Raw genomic sequence first — 25468 nt, forward strand, 5'->3', positions numbered from 1 at the left:
TTACAGCCTGTGTGCTCAGCATTAAACTTCCATTACAGCATGGCAAAAGAAAAAACTTTTGCCAGGCCTAAACCTCCCTTGATAATAAATACAAGTCACCCCTAGGACTGTGCATTGCAGCTCCTGACCAGCAACTTTGCAAGCACTGACTCAGCACAACACAGCTCGACGCCGACAATAGGTCTAGCTCGACGCATCTCAGGTCAGCACAGCTGCATCTTGTCTTAAGTCCTTGCAGCAGCAACGTTTTCACTACCTCGACTCAGTGTGATGAATCTCAATGAAGGACCTTGCATTGCAGCTCCCATTGATGGCTCCTCAACACCAGTGCAATGCAGGCCAATGCTGGGACTTTGCATCTTGTCACAGGTTTTTTTCATTGCAGCTTCTATTTATGGCTCCTCAGCGCCCAAGCCACACAGACCAATGCAAGAACGTCATATCTTGACGCACCAGGACACAAGATAATGAACTCAGTTTTGTATCCGGCCTATGCTCCATCGTGGTTGGTCTGATTTTGTTACAGCCCTTTTCCACTGCGCTAAGATAAGCACAGTTACTGATTGTTGCTTCGTCTAAAACTTTAAAATTGCACATTTCCGGTACTACTAATTGGTTTTTTGTCATTTTGGTCTCAAACTATTTTTTAAATTTTACTTAATTTTTTTTAATTGGGTGTTTTTATATGTTTTGTTTTGAATCTATTACTGCTTGTGTGTTACATAAATATCTTACACCATCTTTAAGTTAAGCTTGACTGCGTTAGTGCCAGACAACAAGAGGAATAAGCACTGGTTAATTTAATATCTTTTTGTGGATCACCCTGACAAGGACTGTGGCTGTTGCTTGGGTAGGGTTTCAGCCGACAACCGAGTTTCTCACAGTAGCATTTACAGCAGTTTGTTATTTAGACTATTGTTTGGTTGGTCAGGTAATCAAAGTCTTCCTTAGCCTGGGTGATAGTTTAAGAACATTAATCACATAAATTAACCCCTCTTAAGAATGAGTAGATCTCTCAGGGCCATTTTGGATGTGCATGCAATAATGGTTCCGCCAATGGCCTTCATGGTGTTTTCCCTAAAAGTTCTTTCTGAATTGCTCTACATAGCGGTGGTAGAGTTGCTCAGATTATAGAGCCTACTGTGTGGATAATTAGTGCCAGATTTTAATGTCAGGTGAATCCCCTTCTGGGGCACACAGTCTTTTTCCTATACAATCCTATCTTTCATCTTTTTAAACCTATATGGTCCCTGAGAAAGATTATACATAACTGGTTCACAAGGTAAACTGAGAACTGGGCCACCAGGCAAGCAGTTGCGGGTTGTAAAAGGGGATAAAGTTTTGAGTAACTGCTCCACTATGGATTTCTCCCATCTAACAGTACCTTGAGTGCTGTAATGCAAAAAGACTATTTCTTTATTTATTTATGGTTTTATAGAGCACGAACATGACCAGTTAGGGTATCCGAGCGCTTTACAGGGATAAACATGTTACATACAGCATTAGGCTTAGTAAAACAAAATAAGGAATGGGGGTTAGGGAATTGAACAACAATAGGACAAAGTCAGAGTTATATACAATGATCAGTGCAGAACCAAAATCAGCGAGCAACATGTAAGCGATCAAAAGGGAAAACCAGCTATTGTATATGAGTGGACGCAAAATAGCCAAAGGCAGAGGGATCCGGCAGAACTTTTAAAGGAGTGAGAGTTGGTACACCGAGAGTGCCAAGCAGTATAGGAGATTATGCACAGAAACAAAATTCATGATAAAAGGCGGTATGTGCTATCAAAGAGATTTATTGGGGGTATTTGCTCATTAGGAATGTTTTAGCTTCCTTTTAGAAGATTGACAGAGAAGGAATTCTTCTGATGGAGGATGGAGGCGAGTTACAGATTCTTGGAGCAGCCCCAGAGAATGCTGGATTATACGTTTTTTCCTTGCGGAAGTGGGGGGGCTGGAGCACAAGGTCTCTGGCGGACCGGGAGTTTATGACTTTCCCAGATACCACAATTTTTGGAGCGAGGTATGCCGGGGAGTTTGTGTAAAGGGCTTTGTGTGTGATGCAGGCCAGCTGGAGCTGGATTTTTTTCCTGCTGCGTTATTGAATGCACGTTCATAAGCCTACCTTAAGTGATGTCAAGATCCCTTTCGGTGTGTATCCGTCTACTGCGTTGGCAAAAGTAAGGACCGCGTCCGTGGTGCCGCCATTCATTTAAACTCGCACGGCATTCGAGGTGCACTATAAACATAGAGAGCGGACTCAACACTACACACTCCCTTTGTTGTTTTGATAAAGTGGCCACCATTTCGTAGTTGGCAGCAAATGATGATTATATTCGTATTAAAACTTGACAAGTATCATAAGGATACTTATCTTTTCATTTATTTACTGATCTATTTTTCTCACACATCTTTTAACTTGTTGTCGACATTATTTAATTTAATTGAAAATCCAGATTCAAATCTTTACATTGAAAATCAAGATTCAAATCTTTGGTTAAAGAAACGTAATTAGCATGAAATATTCTTCTCTTTCCGGTCATAATAAAAGATGTGCAGTGTTATGAGGCCTGTTTAAGTAAACGACACCAGAGATGTTCTACCTGGCCGGAGGCCATTCAATAACATCCTTCTATGGTCCACCAACACAAATGGAGAACTGTGCAGTTACATATGTAAACACTCGAGTATCAGAGAAGAGAGAGAAAAGTATCAACATTGTAACCCAATCGTTTCACATTACATTACGAATACATCGTTTATCATATACAATTCAGAGTGATTTACTGCAGTGATTGCCATTGGTTAAAGTTGTTTGCATTTAACTTACATTAAAGGTAAATCATGCAGTATTGGCCATAACATTCCCACTGTGCCGGTCATATGTCGGTTATTCACATTAGTACAGACATTGGATGACAAGCTCTAATTACATTATTATGGACACAGTGAATGTTGATTATATGGTAAAGATGAAACTCAAGATATTGGCCATTCTTGGTCATGGACTTAATTTTTGGATAAGATGCATTCTTAATGACTGTCCAATTTTCTTCCTATTGGGACCAACACGTCTTTTATAGGAACTCATGCAGATCCTTTTCAATGTTGATCCCATATTCTACAGCCCGTAATGATCCATGCACTTTCCAATTTCTGTAGACACCACTTCCAACGACATGTCAACTGACTGGAACAGCTGTTTCCACTTGACCACAATCACAAAAGACGGTTTTCCTACTCCTAAGATGGTGGCACATATTACGTTGCAGGTGTTAGGTGCACGTCCAACTGACCCAAAGATGGCCGCACATTCTCGCGTTGATGCGATGACCTCAGGGCTACCTCTTGTTGTAGTGGCACCCAACGCGCTCCCTCTTTTTGCAGCAGGTGCTCGAGCATGATACACAGCGCGTGATCATCAACTGTTGCCTGAATCAGGTTGGAGGCCGCTGTACCGGCACAGTTCAGTACATACACATACTTCACTCCAGCAGGTTACTTAGTGGGGTCCCATCCCATCCTCGTTGCCAGTTTTGTGAAGACACCCCCCCCAAGATGAATTAAATAAGTTTATTTGTAGAATCAAATTCCAGCGGCTCCCTCTGACAACTGCTCTCCCGCACATTCCAGAACCATGCAACCAGGAGGAGTCGGTTGCCAGGGAACATCAGGCATTTCACAAGGAATGCAAACATTACAGCACATTAAAATAGTAGATACAACACTAACCTTGCTGCTATTCCATGTCCATGTGATAATAAGACAGACCAAACTATGTTAGAGTTCTTACTGTCCTGTATATGTTATGAATTGTATTCAAGATTATTTTTGATTCTGCTATTTTAAAGGAAATACCGAGACATTAGGCTGTGCAGAGCTATGCTCTCAGCCGTCATCCAACTTGCTGATAGTAAAACATGTTTACCTGTAGGCTCATTCTTAAAACATGCTGAAGGGGCACCTGGCACTTTACTATTTTAGCATTGGGCTGTTGTTTTTTGTTATTTAACACAGAGCCAAAATCTGTATTTGAAACTAAATATTTTGACAAATGAGCTTTGTTAACACAGACAATTATCCTAAAACTGTTATGATAGCATGTGGCACTTTATCTTTTAATCATTTATTGCTATTTGTAACTACCCTCCTGCTAGTATTTACTTATGTTTTAATAGCATGAAATGTATATTGTTTTATGTATGCTACTTTTATGGATGGAAAAACCTTCTGAATAAATTGATAAACTAAAAACCAAAGAATCATAACACCACAACAATATGGAAAAAGGCAAATATGCACAAATATTCTTGTAACATATTAGTAGCTAAATTCATAACACAGTGAAAAAAAGCATTTACTTTCCACCAAGGACATGTAATTGAAGGAGTCAAAAATACTTTGCAATTCAGCCAACGGATTAAATAATCAAGTCCTCGTAACAAATATTCTGATTACTTTTTTGCTTGCTTTATTTTCATGCTCCTGCACTCGATATACAACCAGAGGCTGTCCCACGTTTGCACGATGTATCAAGATCGGGCACTGGGAAAAAATTAAGAATGATGCTGAAAAATATATGATGAATAAGCATCTTTGAACCAAAAAGAGGACTATTACCTGCACTCTAGGGTAAGGTTCGAAATAGTGTTTTCATAATAGACAACAACTTTATATTGTTTTTTGCATTTCCAATCTATACAACAAATAATATGTCTAAGAATGATGCTCATTTTTTCGCTTTTTGCCTACATGAAAGCATCAATAGCCGAATATAGAATAAGACGATTGTAATGGAGGTGTAAAATAAAGAGATGCACTATTCTAATCTTATAGCAGAACTGTGAACTCATTTAAGAACGTTTTTAATAGTATATATGTGCGCTGACATATTATGGACATTATAGAATGTAAGTGATCGGAATAACGGACTCACATTATTTCTCCTTGCAGAATTATAGAGAGTGATTATACTTACATCACCTCAATTTATTTATTTCCATCATTGGATTTTAAGTATTGCAAGATTCAAATATCACCTGGACAAATTAGGAGAAAGTACGAATGTTCTGATTCAGCTCTTATATTGAAGGTGAGATTAGGGATGAGCTATTGTTAACACATGATGCACTTGGTGATGGTTGCGTGGGTGTTACATGACAGGACCATTCCTTAGCACACAAGGGATACGATCTATTTTTATACCATCCGTATGATGGGGGTCCATCCAGAATTCCCCAAGGGCAAGTTATATACATACTCTCTCCACCAACATAAATGGGACTGTTGGATGAGGTGACTTTTTACCTCATATTTTTAGACTGAACAACACTTTTTAACATAAAAAGTAATAAAAATGTCAGTTTTTTTAACATTTTCTAATTGTAGCAATGTTAAAATTGTTAATATTATTGATCTTTTCACGGCGGTTCATTCTATTGAAAAATGGATCTGGAGTACAAATGGTAACTAATGTGTGTACATGCTGTAGAACAGTGGTAGCACACTATCTAAAATAAATGTACACATATTTTGTTGCAGCCTTGAAAAAGCCCTGTGGGTGAAACACGCGTCGGCTGCTCTTGTATCAACAATTATCTGATTGGACAATAAAATACATACAGATCTGATTGAAAAGTGTGACCTGATCCCTTCCTTTGATTGACAACTGTGGGAAACTGAAGTACATGTTTGGAAGGACTCATTAATATGCTGATTTACTTGTGCAAAATGGACTAACTGGATTATAGATATAGTGATTGGGTGTGCTCTGGTGCAGAGTTGAAATTGGAAGTGGTGATACGTACACCGCTTCTCAGAGGTAGCTGCATGAAAATGAGCTCTTACCTAAGTAGCAACCCACCTAATCCTCATTATCGGTGACACGCACACCATTGCATACAAGTTTTGCTGGTCATCAATATTGATGTACTGCACCATGCTGCAGTGAGTAGCCCACATTTGGGAATCATTTAACTGAGACATCTTTTAACAACTAGTTCATTGGGGTCTGGTAAAGACACTGTTTGCACTATTTTGTATTAAGACCTCAGTGACACGCACACCTTTATATTGAGTGCAAGAACTTTTATAGTCTTAGAGTTGAATGAGTGAGTTGTCATTTGCACAATTGTAAATGTAAATTGATACTTGTATAGCGCACTACTCACCCGCAAGGGTCTCAAGGCGCTTGTACGAATACCGCTGTGGAACCCATCCTGGCTTTCCCTGTGAGGCGTCCACTCCTGGGCACCCCCAAGGTGGAGGCCAGGCATCCTTAGCGTTGTGGGGGCCGTTGTGGAGATTAAGCAAGCTATTGCCCAGAGTTGCAGAGTGGGACTCCATGATTGGAATAGGCACCGAGGCGAGAATTATCAGGTCCGTGGAGTTTTGAGCCCAAGACCCGCCGAGGAGGGGAATTGAACCCTGGTCCCAGGCTAGACCTCTGCATCAGGGTCTGCCGCTCTAACCATTGAGCCACATGGGTGTTACAATACTAGGGGCTCCAAACATCATGACAACGCAGTCTATACCTGCACCACCTTTGTTTCTGCAGAGTCCTGGCCAACCATGCATGGGTTGGGTGGATTGGAGAGAAACTTACTAAACTTATCTTGAGGCCATTGGGCGTGATGTGTACATAGCAAGGAGGAAGTTAGCTATCTTTAAACATTCTTTGGGATAAGAAGGGAGAAATGTATTGAAATCCCTACCGACCATTGAAGAAAATAATTTAGAGGAAAATTCTGATGAGGACGGTGGCAAGGGTAGTAATGGTAGTGGTAGTAGCGTGAACATATATGATGTAACTTTGAAGGCTTTAGAAGAGAATTTTGGCAAGAAAGTAAGTATGGTTGTGGAAAGGCACACATTTTTTTTCACATGCTCAACTACAGTGTGAGTCTATTGAACAGTACATTGCAAATTTGAGGAGGTTAGAGGTTACTTGCAAGTTTGAGGACTTAAGGGATGAAATAATCAGGGATAAAATGATTAATAGAATGTCCAGCGTTAGAGCACAAGATAAGTTGTTGGGCGTGAAGGATCCTACTTTGGAAAGAACCATGGATGTGGCTAAAAGAATGGAAAATACCCCTAGATATGTGTAGAAGTTGGGAAGTAGTGGTTCCAGAAAGAATAGTCAAGAAGATATAGTTCACAATGTAAACAATGTAAAAAGGGGGATGAAAAAGGTGATGAAACTAAAGTAAGTGAAAAAAGACAAGAAGTGGTGAAACCCAAATTCAAATCTTGTTTTAGGGGTGGTAGTTCGAGACACATAGCTGATGCAAATCATTGTCCTGCGGCAAACAGCAGGTGTTAAAGGTGCAAGAAAATGGGGCGCTTTGTGAGGGTGTGTAAAGGCAATGAGTCGCCTATTTATAAAAATCTGAAAACATGATAAAAGAGGTGGCGTCATCAGAGAAGGATGACTTTTATGTGAAAGTGTAGAGGAGGATATGGAGGTGCAAATTTTATTTTATTTTTCTAGTTTTATATAGCGCGAACTAGACCCCAGACATTGGGTATCAGAGCGCTTTACATAAGCACCAGTTTTGTTACAGAAGAACACATTCACTTTTGTTAGGCATGGGGAGATGAAGTGATTTGCCCAGAATCACAGGAGGTTGAGCGTTGTTGCCGAGACTCGAACCCTGTTCCCCAGCTTCGAGGTCGACCGCTCTAACCATATGGCTACATCCTCTCCCTTAATAATTGAAGCAGTCAAGGTTTTTAACTGTGATGGGGCAATAGTTATCGTCCTCCTAAGTGTATTATGGAAATCAAAGACAAGAAAGCACAAGTTTGGCAGATTCTTGTTCTCCTTTCACTAATATTGACAGAAACACTTGGGAGAATCCGTTTTGTTTTTAGAAGAATTACATGCCACCGATGTTACACCTGAAGGTTATTGTGAAAATAGATTGCCTGTTCTAGGTTATTTCATGACAGAAGTGGCGTTCCAGGACAGAAAAACGGTAGCTAAACTTTACGTTGTGGAAAAGGGAAAATCCCTACTTGGATGGAAAGAACAGCGAGTACTGGACAACATTTTGGATCCTAATCATCCAGATCAAGTTCTAGTGATGTCACCTACTGACACTAACATTTGGGTCAACAAATAGTTATGACAAAAATATCCTTACTTTAAGGGGATGCGTAGATTTTGCTAAAATTATCTTCCCAGGATTTGCTAGGGATGTGACAAGAGATCAGTGAAACTGTAACATTTTTACGTCTCATATCTGAGACAGTGACCCAACATTGTTTACTGTCTTTCATACTGGCAGCATATGATAATGACTTCCATTGATCTGTTAAGACTGTCTGCCAGTGCTTAGCTATAACAACCTTATAATGCTTCTTCAGTTCAACGACTAGCACTTGGTCCCTGGTTATTTTCCCAAATGTAATCCTCAAATCACTGTTAGCTACTGTACAATCATGGTCAAACCAACTGTGCATTTTATTCAATGGGCGTATCGACCTGAGGAGAGCATTTTAATCACTAAGCAAAGACTGTTGAAGGCACCCACTATACAGCGTGCACTGTCCTTTTCTGACAGACCTCTACCTCTCTCCTATTCTCTTTTATTATTTTTTCTTGGGCTCGAGCTGGGTCATGCATTCTCCAAATTAAGTTTAGATTATCCGTTGAGGGTTGAAAATCTCTTGCCTCTATCTCTCTCTTATAGACTATCCTTGGGGTGACTTGAAAAGTGGCCTCAAGTGGATTATGGTCACTAAAAATCGATCCAACAACTAGCGATTCAACAACTGAACCATACAGCAAAATCTCCTCTATAGGCTCATTGTAATAAATATGAAATCAACTGGGGAAGGAGACCCTCTATGTTTATTTGTGGGTGAGTAAATTATGTCTTTCCCTGCAATTCCTGTTATATCAATTAAGTCATAGGATTCAACAATCATTTCCAACTCCTAACTTCTCCAGTCCAGCCCTCCCCATGTCAGACCTATGGTGTATCTACTATTAGGGAGATGAACATTAAAATGGATTACTGAAACAATATCGATGGCAAAAATATAGAACTACAAAAATATCGAGTAAAAAATATAGAATACCAAAATATCGACTTCCTATCTCCAAACAGGTAAGTACAAAAATATTGAATCAAAAACATTGCTGTAAAAAATATAGATAGTCAAAATATCGAATTTTTTAAATAGTTTAAAGTAAATTCAAATTAATGAAATAATAAATATAACTAACTTAAACATACTTAAAATACTTAAATATCATTAAAATTAATAAATAATTAATATAAATAAAAAAATGCTTTTTTAACACATATATCTATATATATATATATATATATATATATATATATCACCTCCACACCTGCTTCTCACTACAAACCAGGTCTGACACATGCTCTGGATACCAGCAAGTTTCTTTATTCCGCCATTGCACACATTATTCACTCTTCGTGAGTCCACATAGTTCAGCCTCCGGCAGACGCGTTTCGGCGTGTGCCTCATCAGTGCCGGGTTCTCGCTGAAAACTGCCAAGATGGGAAATGCTCCGAAGCTGCTGATTTTAAGCTGCTAACCGAGTCTTCTCATTGGTGGGCAATCACTCTCACTGAAAGCGGACAGGAGATGTTCCTCAGATCGTTAATGCCGCTGTTCCCACCAAGAGACCTCGGGTGAAGTGCATCGAGTCCCGCAACATGGAACCAACAGGCAATACGAGACAGGTACAGTGACTTATCTTCGCACATGGTAGTGCTTGCAGTGTCGGCTCCTTCTAGCATTGCGGGAAAACGTTGGCGGCTTCCATCATTGCTGGCAAGTCCATTAAGCAGACGTGCTGTCTGCTCCCTCTCCCCAATACCTTTAAGACACTTCGGGTTGGGGGGGCGCCGCATTGTGCCTTCTAAGCACATCGTCCATTGCCACAGTTTGTCGGTTAATGCGGAGCTCCAGACCGAGGGGCGTGTCAGTACGCGGAGCCGACCTCCGCTTTAATATCACCTCCACACCTGCTTCTCACTACAAACCAGGTCTGACACATGCTCTGGATACCAGCAAGTTTCTTTATTCCGCCATTGCACACATTATTCACTCTTCGTGAGTCCACATAGTTCAGCCTCCGGCAGACGCGTTTCGGCGTGTGCCTCATCAGTGCCGGGTTCTCGCTGAAAACTGCCAAGATGGGAAATGCTCCGAAGCTGCTGATTTTAAGCTGCTAACCGAGTCTTCTCATTGGTGGGCAATCACTCTCACTGAAAGCGGACAGGAGATGTTCCTCAGATCGTTAATGCCGCTGTTCCCACCAAGAGACCTCGGGTGAAGTGCATCGAGTCCCGCAACATGGAACCAACAGGCAATACGAGACAGGTACAGTGACTTATCTTCGCACATGGTAGTGCTTGCAGTGTCGGCTCCTTCTAGCATTGCGGGAAAACGTTGGCGGCTTCCATCATTGCTGGCAAGTCCATTAAGCAGACGTGCTGTCTGCTCCCTCTCCCCAATACCTTTAAGACACTTCGGGTTGGGGGGGCGCCGCATTGTGCCTTCTAAGCACATCGTCCATTGCCACAGTTTGTCGGTTAATGCGGAGCTCCAGACCGAGGGGCGTGTCAGTACGCGGAGCCGACCTCCGCTTTAATATCACCTCCACACCTGCTTCTCACTACAAACCAGGTCTGACACATGCTCTGGATACCAGCAAGTTTCTTTATTCCGCCATTGCACACATTATTCACTCTTCGTGAGTCCACATAGTTCAGCCTCCGGCAGACGCGTTTCGGCGTGTGCCTCATCAGTGCCGGGTTCTCGCTGAAAACTGCCAAGATGGGAAATGCTCCGAAGCTGCTGATTTTAAGCTGCTAACCGAGTCTTCTCATTGGTGGGCAATCACTCTCACTGAAAGCGGACAGGAGATGTTCCTCAGATCGTTAATGCCGCTGTTCCCACCAAGAGACCTCGGGTGAAGTGCATCGAGTCCCGCAACATGGAACCAACAGGCAATACGAGACAGGTACAGTGACTTATCTTCGCACATGGTAGTGCTTGCAGTGTCGGCTCCTTCTAGCATTGCGGGAAAACGTTGGCGGCTTCCATCATTGCTGGCAAGTCCATTAAGCATATATATATAAACTTAGTATTAATAAAAAATATACAATATATTTACCATAGGATTGCGAGAGGGTTAAATTTACTATTACCACTCCAGTGACTGCAACAGTAGAAAAAACATGGGATAGCGTAGCAGTAAAAATTACTATTCCCACTCCAGTGAATGCAACAGTAGGGAAAGCGTTGAATAGGATAGGGGTAAAAATTACTATTCCCACTCCAGAGAGTGCAACAGTAAGGAAAGCATTCGATAGCGGGAGGGTAAAAATTACTATTCCCACTCCAGAGAGTGCAACAGTAGGGAAAGCGTTGAATAGGGTAGGGGTAAATAATTACTATTCCCACTCCAGAGAGTGCAACAGTAAGGAAAGCATTGGATAGCGGGAGGGTAAAAATTACTATTCCCACTCCAGAAAGTGCAACAGTAGGGAAAGCGTCGGTGTTGCAGTCTATGATTCTGTCCCGTCTGGACTTTGCGAATGCACTCTTTGTGGGTATCCCTGGCTCCCTCCTTAAGAAATTGCAAGTAGTCCAAAACTTAGCAGCCAGACTCCTTCTGGGCTTGTCAAATAGGAGTAGTGTGCGTGCACAACTGTACTCACTGCACTGGCTCCCAGGGGAGTCTCGGATAAAATTCAAAATGCTGACTACTGCTCATAAGGCTTTATATGGTCTTGGTCCTGTCTACCTACAAAAGAGATTTGCTTTTTACATACCAGCAGGACACCTGCGTTCTTCCTCTCAGTTGTTGATGCAGACCCCCAGATTTAACCGCCAAAGGATATTTATCGCTAAATAGGCTTAGCGACGATTGTTTTATTGCTGAGCATCGCCGGAATTTATCGCTGAGATAACGTGCGATTAGCAACGTTTATCTCCAAAGCAATACATTTTCCAGCGATAGGGTGAAATGCGTGAATATCGCTGAGAATACAGTGATATTCACCTCCCATTGGATAACATGGCTAAGAACTGGTCTGGGCAGGTGTTAGTATTTAGAGATATTTGCGCTTAGCGCAAATATTTCCATTGCTACGCATGCCTTGCTAATAGGCGATAGCGATGTTAGCGACTGTTTTTAGTCGCTAACAGTTTGGGTACGCCCAATTTGCATGTCATTAGCGATAAATATCGCTAACATGCAAAGCGGGCCCCAAACCGCTCGCTATCACCTAAAAGCTTGCTAATAGGGCAATAGAATTATCGCCTCTTAGCGGCCGAAAACGGCTGCTAAAGCAGTGAAAATTCCCTATCGCCACCCTTGATAATATGCCCCTAAATACCTCTTCTAGCCTCATCCAGGTCCTTGCCTCCTTTTCCATTGCTCGCGCTGGGACACTCTTTGAGTAGCCGTGCACGTTATAAATAAATATAACATAACATAACATCAAAATAAAGGTGTAGAGGTACATGAATACTAATACAGAAACCAATCTACGAATAGAGTTCATAGAGTACAATAGACCCAGAACAATGAATTGTAAAATCAGAATATAGACACTGCTTCTAGGTCCTTTTTCATTTGTATTTCTGAATTAAAGAATAATCTGACCCTACTCTACTTCTAAAGCGGCTAAAGCGACTTCCTAAGAAGTACACTCATGTTAAATGGGTCAAGTAGCGTAAAGCTACAGAGCTCCTTCTAAGATGCTCCCCTTCCTCAGTCAAAAGCAGAATTCCTACAAATCTATCCCTGCGCCTAATAAAAAAAGACAAAGTTAGACCCCTAACGGGGCACACAGTACATTACTGTGCACACCTTCTTTGAGTAATTTTCCACAAAGTCCAATTTATTTTACAGCTCTGTTCGCCGACCCCGCTTCCCAAGTTTTACCAGGCATGGAGGGTTTCCTCCCTTCTCTCTGTCTGAATTCTTCAAAGGCATTCCTCTCCTCCCATGTATCTTCTTAAATGTAAAATAAATAGGTCAAATTCCTGCACCTGCAGTAGGGGTGAAAAGAAAACATTCTACACACATAAATTTTTTATTAGCTCCTGACCCGAGAGCAAATGAGGAGAAATTAAACTTTAGGAAAACAAAAGTTAGGCGTAAAATTCAGGCTAACCTATGAACGTTCTTTAATGTGCACTCATTACACAGGCCTTTATATTAATCTTATTACAGTGAATATATTTGTTTTACCTACTAATCATTATATACGTGCACAATTACATGATTTCTCCAAATATATGTGAAATGGTAATCAATCTTGTACATGATATCAAATTTCTCTCTAATGATTCCCATATGATGATACACAAACTTCATCCTAATATGCACAAAGGTCAACCAAACATTAGAATACATGCGAGTGCAGTTCATACGTGAACATAATTCACCCCTACAAATTTAAGAGGGTTGAACGCTCTATCAATACCAAGGATCAAATCAGAAAGAATTCCACTAGTAGGTACATAGACCTCCAGGTGTTTGACCTCATGCAGTGTTAAGCTTCATTCCTATGGACATCAAGTTCAAGTATTTTTCTGCTCAGCTTGTCAGGCCATGATGAATTCGGTAAAACAAAAATGTTAATTTTTTGCCCTGCCGACCCAATGTGAAGCAAAAAAGAGCTATCTTTATCCAGTCGTGCACCTCTGAACATCACCAATAGGCATTTAAGAATGGTGGTTTGTTTTATGATGTCTGCTGCGGCTTTAACATCTATTGCAGCATCATTCACTGAATGGCCCCTGTAAGATGGGGAATGTCTGTCAATTTATTTATTTATTTATTTATTTATTTTCTGACACTTATAGAGCGCGAACAATTACCCTTGGGTGTCTCGGCGCTAGACTGCAGTAATGTCATTCCTTAGAGGTGAGGATGCGGTGGGTGTACTATATTATTGGTTGAATAACCACGTCTTCAAATTTTTTCTAAACTGTAAGAGTGATGGACTGGCTTTGATGTGGTATGGTAGGGTATTCCAGATTTTGGGTGCCGCAACTAGGAAGCGGCGGTCACCCCATGTGACTGTTCTGCTACGTGGGACCACTAATTGATTAAGTGATGAAGATCGTAGCTTTCTGGCTGGACTGTAAGGTATTAGATGATCTTTTAGGAAGCGAGGCCCCTGATCCTGCCTTACCTTATAGACTATGCACATAGCTTTAAACTTTATCCTGTTTTGGATAGACAACCAATGGTAACTAGATTGATCAATAATTCTATCATCTTAAATTGTACAAGGACACATTCCTTTTTTTATACTCTTCAGTAAATGAAGTGATTTGGCCAAGATCACGCGGTAATTTTGGCAGCTTGTTTTGCACAACTATGGAGAGGCAAAGTGTATCAATACATATTTGTAGCTTTAAATGCCATACATATACACAAACATAGATGACATGAGTGATTAATCTTCCAAACGGAGACGTGATTTTCAAATGCCTTTATTGTGTTTCATAAAATCCACATCCAAAATCCACAGTCTACGCGTTTCGCCCAACACGGGCTTCTTCAGGGCTTATTTTCGTATCTTAGTACTACAATGACTCCAAATTGGGGTATCTTCATCAGTATAATCCAAGCAATGGCGAATATGTCCCACTTCATAAGATCATGCATTCATTAAAGGATTAAGTACTGTCCCGTGATCCTTTCTATGTGGTTAAGATCCTTGCTTCTGAGGATGAGGGAAAAAAACTTCGAACATAGCCGTGTCGCTATCACTTGCCGATTAGGGCACAGTGTACTGTCTCCTACGTCGGAACCCTTCTCCTTCAATATTCTTTCACACACACTTTCCGGAATGAATGGAGTCATGGTAGTACTAAGATACGAAAATAAGCCCTGAAGAAGCCCATGTTGGGCGAAACGCGTAGGCTGTGGATTTTGGATGTGGATTTTATGAAACACAATAAAGGCATTTGAAAATCACGTCACCGTTTGGAAGATTAATCACTCCTGTCATCTATGTTTGTGTATATGTATGGCATTTAAAGCTACAAATATGTATTGATACACTTTGCCTCTCCATAGTTGTGCAAAACAAGTTTATATGTAAAGACCAACATTGGTGGCTGGTCTAAGGAGGTGGGCAATAGTGGAAACTTCAGCGAGAACCAAAGAACGGTTGTAACAGCTGTCCGTTAGTGCAGCATTAGTACCTGCCACCTTTTCTGTGCTGTAAACTAATTTTGGCAGCTCCATCCGTAATGCCACCTCCTTTTCCTCATGTATCTGCACGACACTAGCGGCTCATGTCTAGAGAGCCAGGCCTGTGTACAAAAATTGTGCAGGTTACTATCCACCACTTCTCTTGCCTGTCAGTGGTCTGCCTCACTCTGTCCTCACACCCACCCACACAGGGAGCCAAGCACTTGGCATTTCCCAAAACCAATAATATTAGAATCATGCACAGTCTTTTAAGTGGAGCTGGCAAACGCAAGTTGGTACAGGAGCAGGAAAAGTACCCCTCCACCCTGTTTAGCAATACTCTGCCCACCTCTTCAACAAACACATTCCTTTTATGTCACATAAATTTTACAGAATAATGGAGCAACCAATATCTGCTTGTAATACCATCATTAGCCTACAATGGGCAAAAGCCATCACAGTGGAGAGATCACCTCAGATTCCCATGACCCATGTATCAATCAACTCCTAAGACCACACAATCAGTTACTTTATAGTAAAAATTCAAACATGAAAAGATGCAGCTGTCTCCAGGGTACTCCCGGAAGCTCTTTCAAAGGTCTGATTTATGGGAACACAGACCCCACCCCCTTTCTTTAAAGCAGTTGTCTTTAATTGTGCAAATGGTCGCACTTCCTGCAAAACAGGATCTGTATCTGTATTGAGAGTTTTTATTGCAGGCTAAACTCACCAATCACTAGTCACTAAACAACACCCCACCCTGCCTAAGTGCTGTCATTTGGACGGTCCCTTCATCTGGGGCGGTTACATCTATCCCTCCCATTCAAGGCTTTTGTGTACAAAAGGGGGCATCAGCTTGTCACCAGATAAAATATCTATGGAGCCAGTCCTTTCATGCATCTTTCACAAATTACTTTAAAACTGAACTTCTCTCCAGATGAAGCAAAGCAGGGAAGAAAGGGTCTTGGAAATGAGCAGAAATCCACTATGGGGCACTTTTTACCAAAGGTTACACACCTGGGTAAAGCAGCACATCTCTCCTGCATTGTTTCAAAGATGGCGTCTCACTGAGCTTGGCAACACTTGCACTGATCGTCAATGGAGGTGTATTATTGTATGCATTCACACCATGCGCAAGTGGGGATGTTGACAAACTCAACGCAATGTCTTAAGGTGCCTTTATGGGTTCTTTAAAGGGGTGATCGGGTGAGGGGTGCCACTAAGACGTTCAAAACCTCAACGCAAGCACCATCAAAGAAACCATTTTTTCTGCCATTGGCTACCCTTCCATATCTGCTCATTCGCCTGTTGCATGCTGATTGAGCATTTTGTTTTGCATCACACTAGTTTATTTGTAAAGTTTGACAACACAGGGTGACACATTAATGTGATCACTAGCTCTGCGAGCAGCTTCACCCTGTCAATGCTTTTTACAAGTGTCCCCTGCTGCCAGCATCCAGCACAATGCAGTTCCATTTTATGGTGCTTCCAAGTGGATCCATTTTTAACCAAGATGTTTCATTTAATTTATAATTACTGTCATGGCATTCTGTTTCATAGGATTGATCTATTACAGTACCGAGCCCCTGAGCGGGCTAAAGCTCCTAAGTGCATCTCAGGGGCATTCACTTTTCAAAATAGCCAATGCAGTGCCACACAGTGATTGATAATGGTGTTTGGAAGTGGATAATGGGAAGTGGATGTACAAGAACACACACTATGTTTAACTCTGCTGCAGAGGAGGCATCATGGTCATGCTGAAGATCTCTTCCCTCCTCCCTTTGTTTCTGTTGTAACTCTTCCAATACCTTCTCTCCTCTGGTAGATGGCACCTTTTGCCTCTGTCGCTACTCCATCCTGCCCATAAACATAATGCCAAGGAGACCCATAATGGCTCCACTCTTATGTCCAAACATCAGTTTTTTTTTTAAACCCGAAGTCACAGATCTAAAGCAAAGCTCCTACCTGTTTGGTTTTTTCATCACCAAAAGTGCAAAGCTATCCACACAGTCCCACACCACACTAAAAACACAAACATCAACTCAGCAAACCACATAATTAACCTCCACTACATACTACTAAACAACACAAAATACCATTCCACATATTTACACTACATAACACACAAACCCACTCCACATAATTCCAGTGTACTCAATACCACATCAATATTATCCACATACTTCTACAGCATGCCATGCCACATAATTCCACTTCATAAATCCACTCCACACCACACAATTCCACGCCACACAATTCCACAACTAACTAATCCAAAGCAACCTACAAAATTCCACTCCAAACCACATATATCCACTCCATAATACATAATAATAAAAGACATTGCCATTTACAATTCCAATGGCTCTAATTCAGAAAAATGTTAGACCAATTGCATTTCCAATCCATGTTTTTAAATGTTTTCGTGTTGCCTTTTTGTTAAGAGCCTTGTGGGATAGCAGGATGCTTTTGATTTGAGAATGGGGCACATTCCACATTTATCAGTTCCTATCCCTTGTTATTGATGCTGTAAATTCATTTTGGAGTGGCCTTTGCTGTTTCATAGCATACCCAATTGTGCCCACTTTAAACTGTTCGGTATTAAGTTATCCTCCTTTTACTATACACACTATGTAACTATATCTATCTGTTCCAATATGATACACAAACCAAAACTTCAATAGTGTAGGATGTGCATTTGGAAGTGGACAATTCTGCAGCATGTTTTATTTTGTATTTGGATTCACCTATTGTTCTTAAATAAACAATGCCCTATAACAAAAGAAAAAACTTCATCTTTATTAATTTGCAGCACACTTGCACCACTTTTATTTAAACATAGTTGAGGTATAATTTGGGTTTTGGTATCCAATATTTTATTTTGTGAATTAGAAAAAAATCCAAGAAACTTATGGATGCTCTGAAAATGAAGGTACAGTTATCTTCATGTGGTGGTAAGGTAGTTCATATACAATATAATCACAGATACATTTGAAGCCGGTGAAATAATTGAGTGTAATTATGTATACATTCATAGTCAGGTAGGCAGCTCATTACAGTGAAATCAAGGATACATTTGCTTGTTGTTGAGAGAGTTGAGTGGGTTGATTATGAGCAAGCAGTCACGAGCTGCAATGCTTCCTTTGTCCTTCTTGTTCTGTGTGTTCTATAAATGGTCAACATTATTTTTGGTATAATGTATATGTGAATTAAACAGTCCGAATGTAAATCTGTACACTGCAATTTCAATAGTGCACCGACCAGGAATAATCATACAAGTTGTGGAGAACACAACATTTTAGAGAACAACACTAATACAAACAGCAGCTCACCAGCCCTCTGAATATAAGCTCGTTAGTGTGCGCTGTCTATCCTTGCAACCCGAATCATGTCTGTCTTTCTTTCTTTCCTTCTTTCTTGCCTCCCTCCCTCCCTTCTTTCTTTTCTTCATGCCATCTTTTTTCATCTTTCTTTCTTTTCTTCGATTATTTTTTCCTTCAATTAATTTTTCTTTCTTTCCTGTTATCTTTCTTTTTACTTGATTTCTTTGTTTCTTCCATTTTTCTTTCTTTGATCCTTTATTTCTACTAATTCATCTTCCTTTCTTCCTGTCTTTCTTTGTTTGCATCTTTCTTTCTTGCTTTCTTGCTTTCCTTCCTTCTTTCTAAAAGGCAAGAAGCTGACACTCAATGGCAAAGCAATTGGCTTTTTTAGGTCTCTGTTAGCCAAGACATTTTGATTTTACTCAAATTATATGTACAACATAATTACTTGTAGGGTTTTCAACCAGATTTCATCTCTTCATCGGTGGTTCTGTGATTTATATGTACCTTATAGCAACTCAAGAATGCATCAAGGGGCAATGTGTCAACCGACTCATCCATTAGCTGACTTCAATATGAATTATGGCATGCTGACCTTTCACTAGCAACATATCCAAACACAAAGTAGTTTCCTTCAGTTCCAGGTAGTACTATAGTAATCTGTGCGTTTTAAGAACAAAAAACATTTTTTTGCATTCATCCAATGTTTGGTTAGGATTGATGAGGGCCTAGGAGCTTCGTGAACAATACTTTTTTGCAAAGTCCATGACAAAACAAAACAAAACAAGAGTTCCCAAAAGGCTGGCAGACAATGCCAAACCTATTTTCTTTGACAATGCTTGATCTTTCTTAGTCTCCTTGCATGTGGTAGTGTGTGACTGTTTATGTTCTTCTTGTTAGCATCTGCCACTGTAGACCATTTCCTGCATGTCATTGACAAGAGTGAACGCGTGCATAGTGTAATATTACTTTGGCAATACCTAGTAATGTATTTGATTTCAATGAATGTTGGTTGTGCTTCGCAGGACCCGTGAGTCATGTCTTCTTTTCCTGGTGGTGGTGGTCCTCACTAGTGTGTTCTTGTTTAGCAGCAATTCTTGTTTGATATTGAGTTGATGTCTTGCTCCGCAGACTGAATTTGTGCTCCCTGGCTCTCTCCTGTTACTAAATAAACTCCATCTAACTACTTCTAGCTTGAGGCTCATCATTACAATTGACGACGAGGATGGGATACGAACCCAAGCATGCAAAGCACAATGGATTAGCATCGCTAAGTGTTCAGATGACAATAAGAATACAGAATGGATGGAAGACCATATTGATCATCAAGTTATGCGTTCTACGGATCTTTCTTTTGTTAATTTGGAAAGGGAGGTGGTGGAGAGTGCTGGAAAGAGTAGTTCTGTTGTTCATGAGCCTTCCAGTTCTAGAAATGTTGTAGATGAAGTAATATCTGATACATGTGACCCTGCGGTAGACGGTGTGTCAGCTGGAACTAGTGATACCCTTTTTGACTCCACAAATGCTCCCAAATCATCTGCAATTCAGATGAGTCATCTGTTTGTGGTACTAGAAGAAGAGTACTTCCTGTGTGGCTCAAAGAGTTTGTAATTTGGTTATAGAATGTTGATCTTTGTGGGTATTTGTTTTTATTTATTTTTTCCTTCCCATGTTAAGAAAAAGGGGGGTATGTGTTATGTTCTTTTGTTTTACCTTGTGCCTTTAAACATATGTTGTTTGTTGTGTTTTTAGGGGCGAGACATGGAATGATTGTTGCATTCTCCTTGCTCATTCCAGCTGGGAGTCAGTTGATGTCTTGCTCCGCAGATTGAAGCGGTGCTCCCTGGCTCTCTCCTGTTACCAAATAAATTCCATCTAACTTACTTCTTGCTTGAGGCTCATCATTACAATCAGGGCTGTTTCTAGGTGTTTTGCCGCCCTAGGCGAGAACTAAAAAATGCCGTCCCCTCTCTTTTACTACCCCCAAAAACGTGTTGGAATTATTGAAGGTTCAACCAGTGTTCTACCAAAAGGTATTTAACAGATAACCATTACACAAGACAATATGTTGTTAATTGGATATCTTCTCAGGCACTACAGTGTTCAATTCATCACATATTCACATAATAGAACATAACAAGTCAATGTGTTCAAGAATTATTTCATTTACCCAAATGTCAAAGATTTTGAAAACATTATTTCTGATGTCCTGTATATGAGCACATGAGGTAATGAATGAGAGGATAGGTTAGTGTGTGAGTGAGTATGAATTGCTTTCTGATAGTCTCTATTAATCTTAGTCGTCCATGCACCAGTTATTACTAGAGAGGTGAGTCCCAACTCGAGACGGGAAAATCCAGAAGCATGTTGAAAATGCAAACCAGGTCCACCCTTCTCAGCGCCATAAATAGGTAGCAATTCTCAGCATTTTCCTGACATACCTAACTCTAATGAAGGCCAGGCAAACCAAGTGGAGGGCAGGAGAGATGTTATGATTAGGATGAGGACACGTAGGTCCAAGGATAAAGATGATTACCTAAACACATTACCTCTACATCATCCACACCCATCCAATCATCACTAATGAAAAATACTATTATCCCATTGTAGACTTTAGAAAAAACACATGCAAAGCAACCAATCCTGCAAGTAACAAAGCAGAGAAATCCACAACACACACAGTCACCACTGCCAGTATACAGAAAACAATGCTGCCTAAACAGTAGGCAGGCGTACAAGCAGCCCTTGAACGTCAGCTACCATGCACACGCATGACCAACGGCCATGATCCTGCAAGACAGCCAATACTGCTACAGCACCATGAGGAGCTCCAAGAAGCATGTGGAGGCACAGGACTCACTGGAGTGTACAGAGTTGGGACTGGCCACAGAAGTAGAACAGCCACATTGGAAACATCCCGTCAACAATGACAGACTGGTACAACTTCCCCAGCTCCTGGCATGGCAATGCTCCTATCAACATTCCTCCGCTTGCAGCTCCTAAAGGCTGCGAACACACCCCCATCTGTCCAGCACCAGGGAACCAATGGTCTCAATAATATTGATCCGAGCTGTTATATATTTCGTATAGGTGTCCTAATATAGACATAATCATAACTTGCCCTAATAGTGACATAATTCACTTTGCCCTTATGTAGGCATGATTCAAGCTATCCTAATATAGGCATGAATCATGCAACCCTAATATAGGCATGCTCCTTCACCTACATTAGCCCACAACACTACGCAATAACGTGCTCTTAGAAATTAACCTTATCTAGCTTCAGCCCTGGATTCAGAAGGAGGGTTTTCCCTAACACAAGTCTTTCAGTATACATCTCCAACAGGGCTCATAAATTATGCATGAACCATTATCTACGCACAAGGTCCATCTTTTACGTCCTCCTCTGTCCGACAAAATGTCAGCACTAACCACAAACAGTAGCAGTGGGCACTCTTGGGGTATAAATATACCAAATCTTGCCCAAGTAAGTCAGAGGAGACGTGACTTCCTGGCTGACACACTAACTATACACGCTTTCATTCCTGCATGCAGAAGCTCCAGCTAGCAGTGGTCTAAACATCCCATGCAGGGTGTCCAACTCGAGACCAGGACGGGGTCCCACATTCTCTCATTCTAAAGATAACAGGGTTGACTAGAACCTATAGGGACTCTTGGTGACAACACCTACATAGATGTTAGGTACATCTAGTTAGGGACGCATCCTAGGAGTACGCACATTTATCATGTGTTTTGTATGTATGTATGTAGTCAAGATTATTGCACCATGATAAAGCTTTACTATTTCTTCATTTGTGTAGTGCTGCTAATCATATTTCTCTGTTACTGTTTAACGGTTGTTACAGCGCATATCATTTGCACTAGAAGAACACATGTGCAATAAATACTTATTGTAACACGCCCAACTATTTCTTCTGTGTAACTCTCTGAGAAGCAAATAAGTGAGCATGAGTGACTGAGCGAAAAGTAGTACATTGTTTCCACGATCCTGAGGGATCAGGGTTGTTCATGTTCGATAGTTGTCAGGAACTATTCCCTCCTTGTTCGTAGGAGTTTCTAGTGGCACTGTGAGCTAGCTGGTAAAAGGTAAACAGGTTAGCATACCCAATAGGGGTGTACAGAATCAGTCTGACACCAACCCTATAGTGTATGTTATCCAAACACGCAGAACCTCTATAGGGATATAGGAACTACACGACAGAGCTTGTTGAGAAGCTCATAGTTTATAAACTCCCCATCTCAGACAAGCAGGGCGAAAAAACAAGAGGATACTGGTAATGCCTGTAAATGTATGTCTGTTTGATGGTTGCACCTTGCTTTTTCACCATGCTTCTAGATTTTCCAGCCTCAAGATGGGATTCACCTCATTATTAATGAATGAGATGAGGCTAGAGTCATAAAGATATCATGTTAGTTCAGTTCCATTACCCCACAATACAGATAAATTCACCTTTGTGTTATTGAGGATAGAAGAAGTACAAGATACGTATTTTAGGGAACACATACCAAACACAGATGTCAAGTGGCCTGATGTGAAAGAGAAGCCTGTTGAAAGCATATCATATGACATAAAGAATGAAGCTAGTAAAAACGTTGTCTCCAAACTTGTAGCTGAGTTCCCTTTCTGCGTCACTCTAAAGGCATCCATTGGAACATCCCCTACCTCATTAGATTTTGACTAGGAAGGGGATTTAATTCAACAAGGCACTTTGAAAGCATGGTGGGGCTAGGCGAGCGGGAGACTGAGAGCCTAAAGCAACTGTGAGAAGAGCACGCTTTCATCAAAACCTATAAACACAAACAGTAATACATGTTGACACAAGGGTAGTTGATGTCATTACGTGTGAGCCTCCCGCATGCAATTAGATATACATTTAGTGCCATGAGGTAGGATCCAATGTAAAGCACAGTTAAATCTGATAACCACTGCTATAAGGAAACTATAGCATACTTGAAAGGAAAACGCTATTTTATAAAGGCACCAAGCAGTTCATTTTGCTGCGCCATACTGCGGTCTCATTGTTTCTAATACAGCAATGTGTTGAGCAGAGGCCTGTCAGGAAGACAAAAGTGCACTTGATGGCGCACTGTACTTTTCTATTGACGGATGTTCCAGCTGCCTGTTTTTCATTGCTCCGAGGGTCGGGATTAGCCTAAACTATGCTGCACCGTAATTGGTTATTTCAATGTTCTTTCATTGTGTAGTTCGGCTGTACTTCCCGAAACTTAAAAGCAACAGAATGGAAAGGGGCGACCACTCGGTCCCCCCGAACGTATGGTTGGGTGCCCCGATCCCCCCGGGAAACCATTTTGGGCGGGAGGCGTGGCTCGGCTGGTATGCCCGAAGTGGCGTAGCCGGGGCGCGCCCTTTCCCGCCCAGGAGGGGTTGTCCTAGACACCCGCACGGAAGACCACGCCCCAGTAGGCGTACCGGAGGAGGGTCCCCGCCCTCCCGCAGATGGATAAATAGAGCGGGAATCCGAAGAAGCGTCCTCTTGTTCCTGTGCTCTGAAGGCTGCACCAACTCGTTGCTCGTGATGAGAATGAATGTACAGTTCAGGGCAAAACATGTGCCAGGCGTACTGAATTATGCAGCTGATGCACTCTCTCATTCACACATGCAGGCTTTCAGGGGCTATCCACCCACAGCGGACCTAGTGGCGGCACCGTTCCCCGAAGCACTGTGGCTAATCGGTGCCCCGGATTACAAGACCTCGTTGCAGCCAGCTTAGCTCCCAGGACAAGGAAGGCATACGAAGGAGCGTTTCGTTCCTATTGCACATTTTTGGGTCCACCAGGGAGACAGAGCTGGGGACAGGAGGAATCCTTCCTGGGGTTCCTGGTTGCGCTGCTCAGAGATGGCCGATCAGCGGCAACGGCCAATAGACATAGGGCGGCCATTTCATTCATGGCACAGGTGCATGGCATAAGAGATCCGACGGATTCCTTTTTGGTTAGGAAGGCACTCTGTGGCTGGCAGCGCCTCGAGGGTCGCAAGCAGGATACGAGGCGCCCGATTGGTTTAGACAGATTGTCTCTACTTTTAGCAAAGCTAGATGAGACGTGCTCCTCCCTTTTCGAAGCAGATCTGTTCCGGGCAGCTTTCGCCTTGGCATTCTATGGGGCTATGCGGGTGAGCGAACTCGTCGCAAGGAACAAGAAGGATATAGAGGGAGGCCTGGGCAGGGATCACGTCCAAATATGGGGTGATTCTATGGTAATCTCTATAGCCAGGTCCAAGACTGACCAGGGAGCTATGGGGGATAGCGTTATGGTGCAGCGCGCACGAGGGTCCCCCACGTGTCCGATAAAGTGTGTAGAGGAATACTTGGCACTAAGGACGGTTACATGGGGGGGGAGTTTGCTTAGGCACAAGGATGGCACCCCACTGACGAGATTTCAGTTTCAGAGGGTGCTGGCACTGTCAATCGCTGCCGCGGGCATGGACCCGTGCGATTTTGGGACCCACTCATTTAGAATAGGGGCTGCTACTGAGGCTAAAGCCCGGGGTCGGAGTGCAGAGGAAGTAAAGCAGCTAGGCCGTTGGTCCTCAAATTGCTTCAAAAGGTATGTGCGATTGCACATGTTGTAAAGATCAATTGACATGCACTCACGCTTCTTGTCTTTTGTTTACATTACAGTTTCGCGAGCCTGTCACGCGGGGCGGAATTGGAAGTCGACCCAGCACCACAAGACCAGCGGTCGAGGATCACCGACTGGAGAGAGAGTGGTATGGGTCGTGGGCCACTCATATGTGAGGCGCGCCGGGGACGTATTCAAGGCAGGTGACGCGACTCACGCATCTGGGGAATACGGGTACAGAGTGACCTTCCATGGGAAGGGCGGGCTCTGTTTTGACCAATTTCAATCGTTTTTTGAGGGTCTTTTAGGGCGGCAAAGGTCACCGCCATCT

The sequence above is a fragment of the Lissotriton vulgaris genome, chromosome 4_1 (genome assembly GCF_964263255.1).
Source record: "Lissotriton vulgaris chromosome 4_1, aLisVul1.2, whole genome shotgun sequence".
In the NCBI taxonomy this organism is placed as follows: Eukaryota; Metazoa; Chordata; class Amphibia; order Caudata; family Salamandridae; genus Lissotriton; species Lissotriton vulgaris.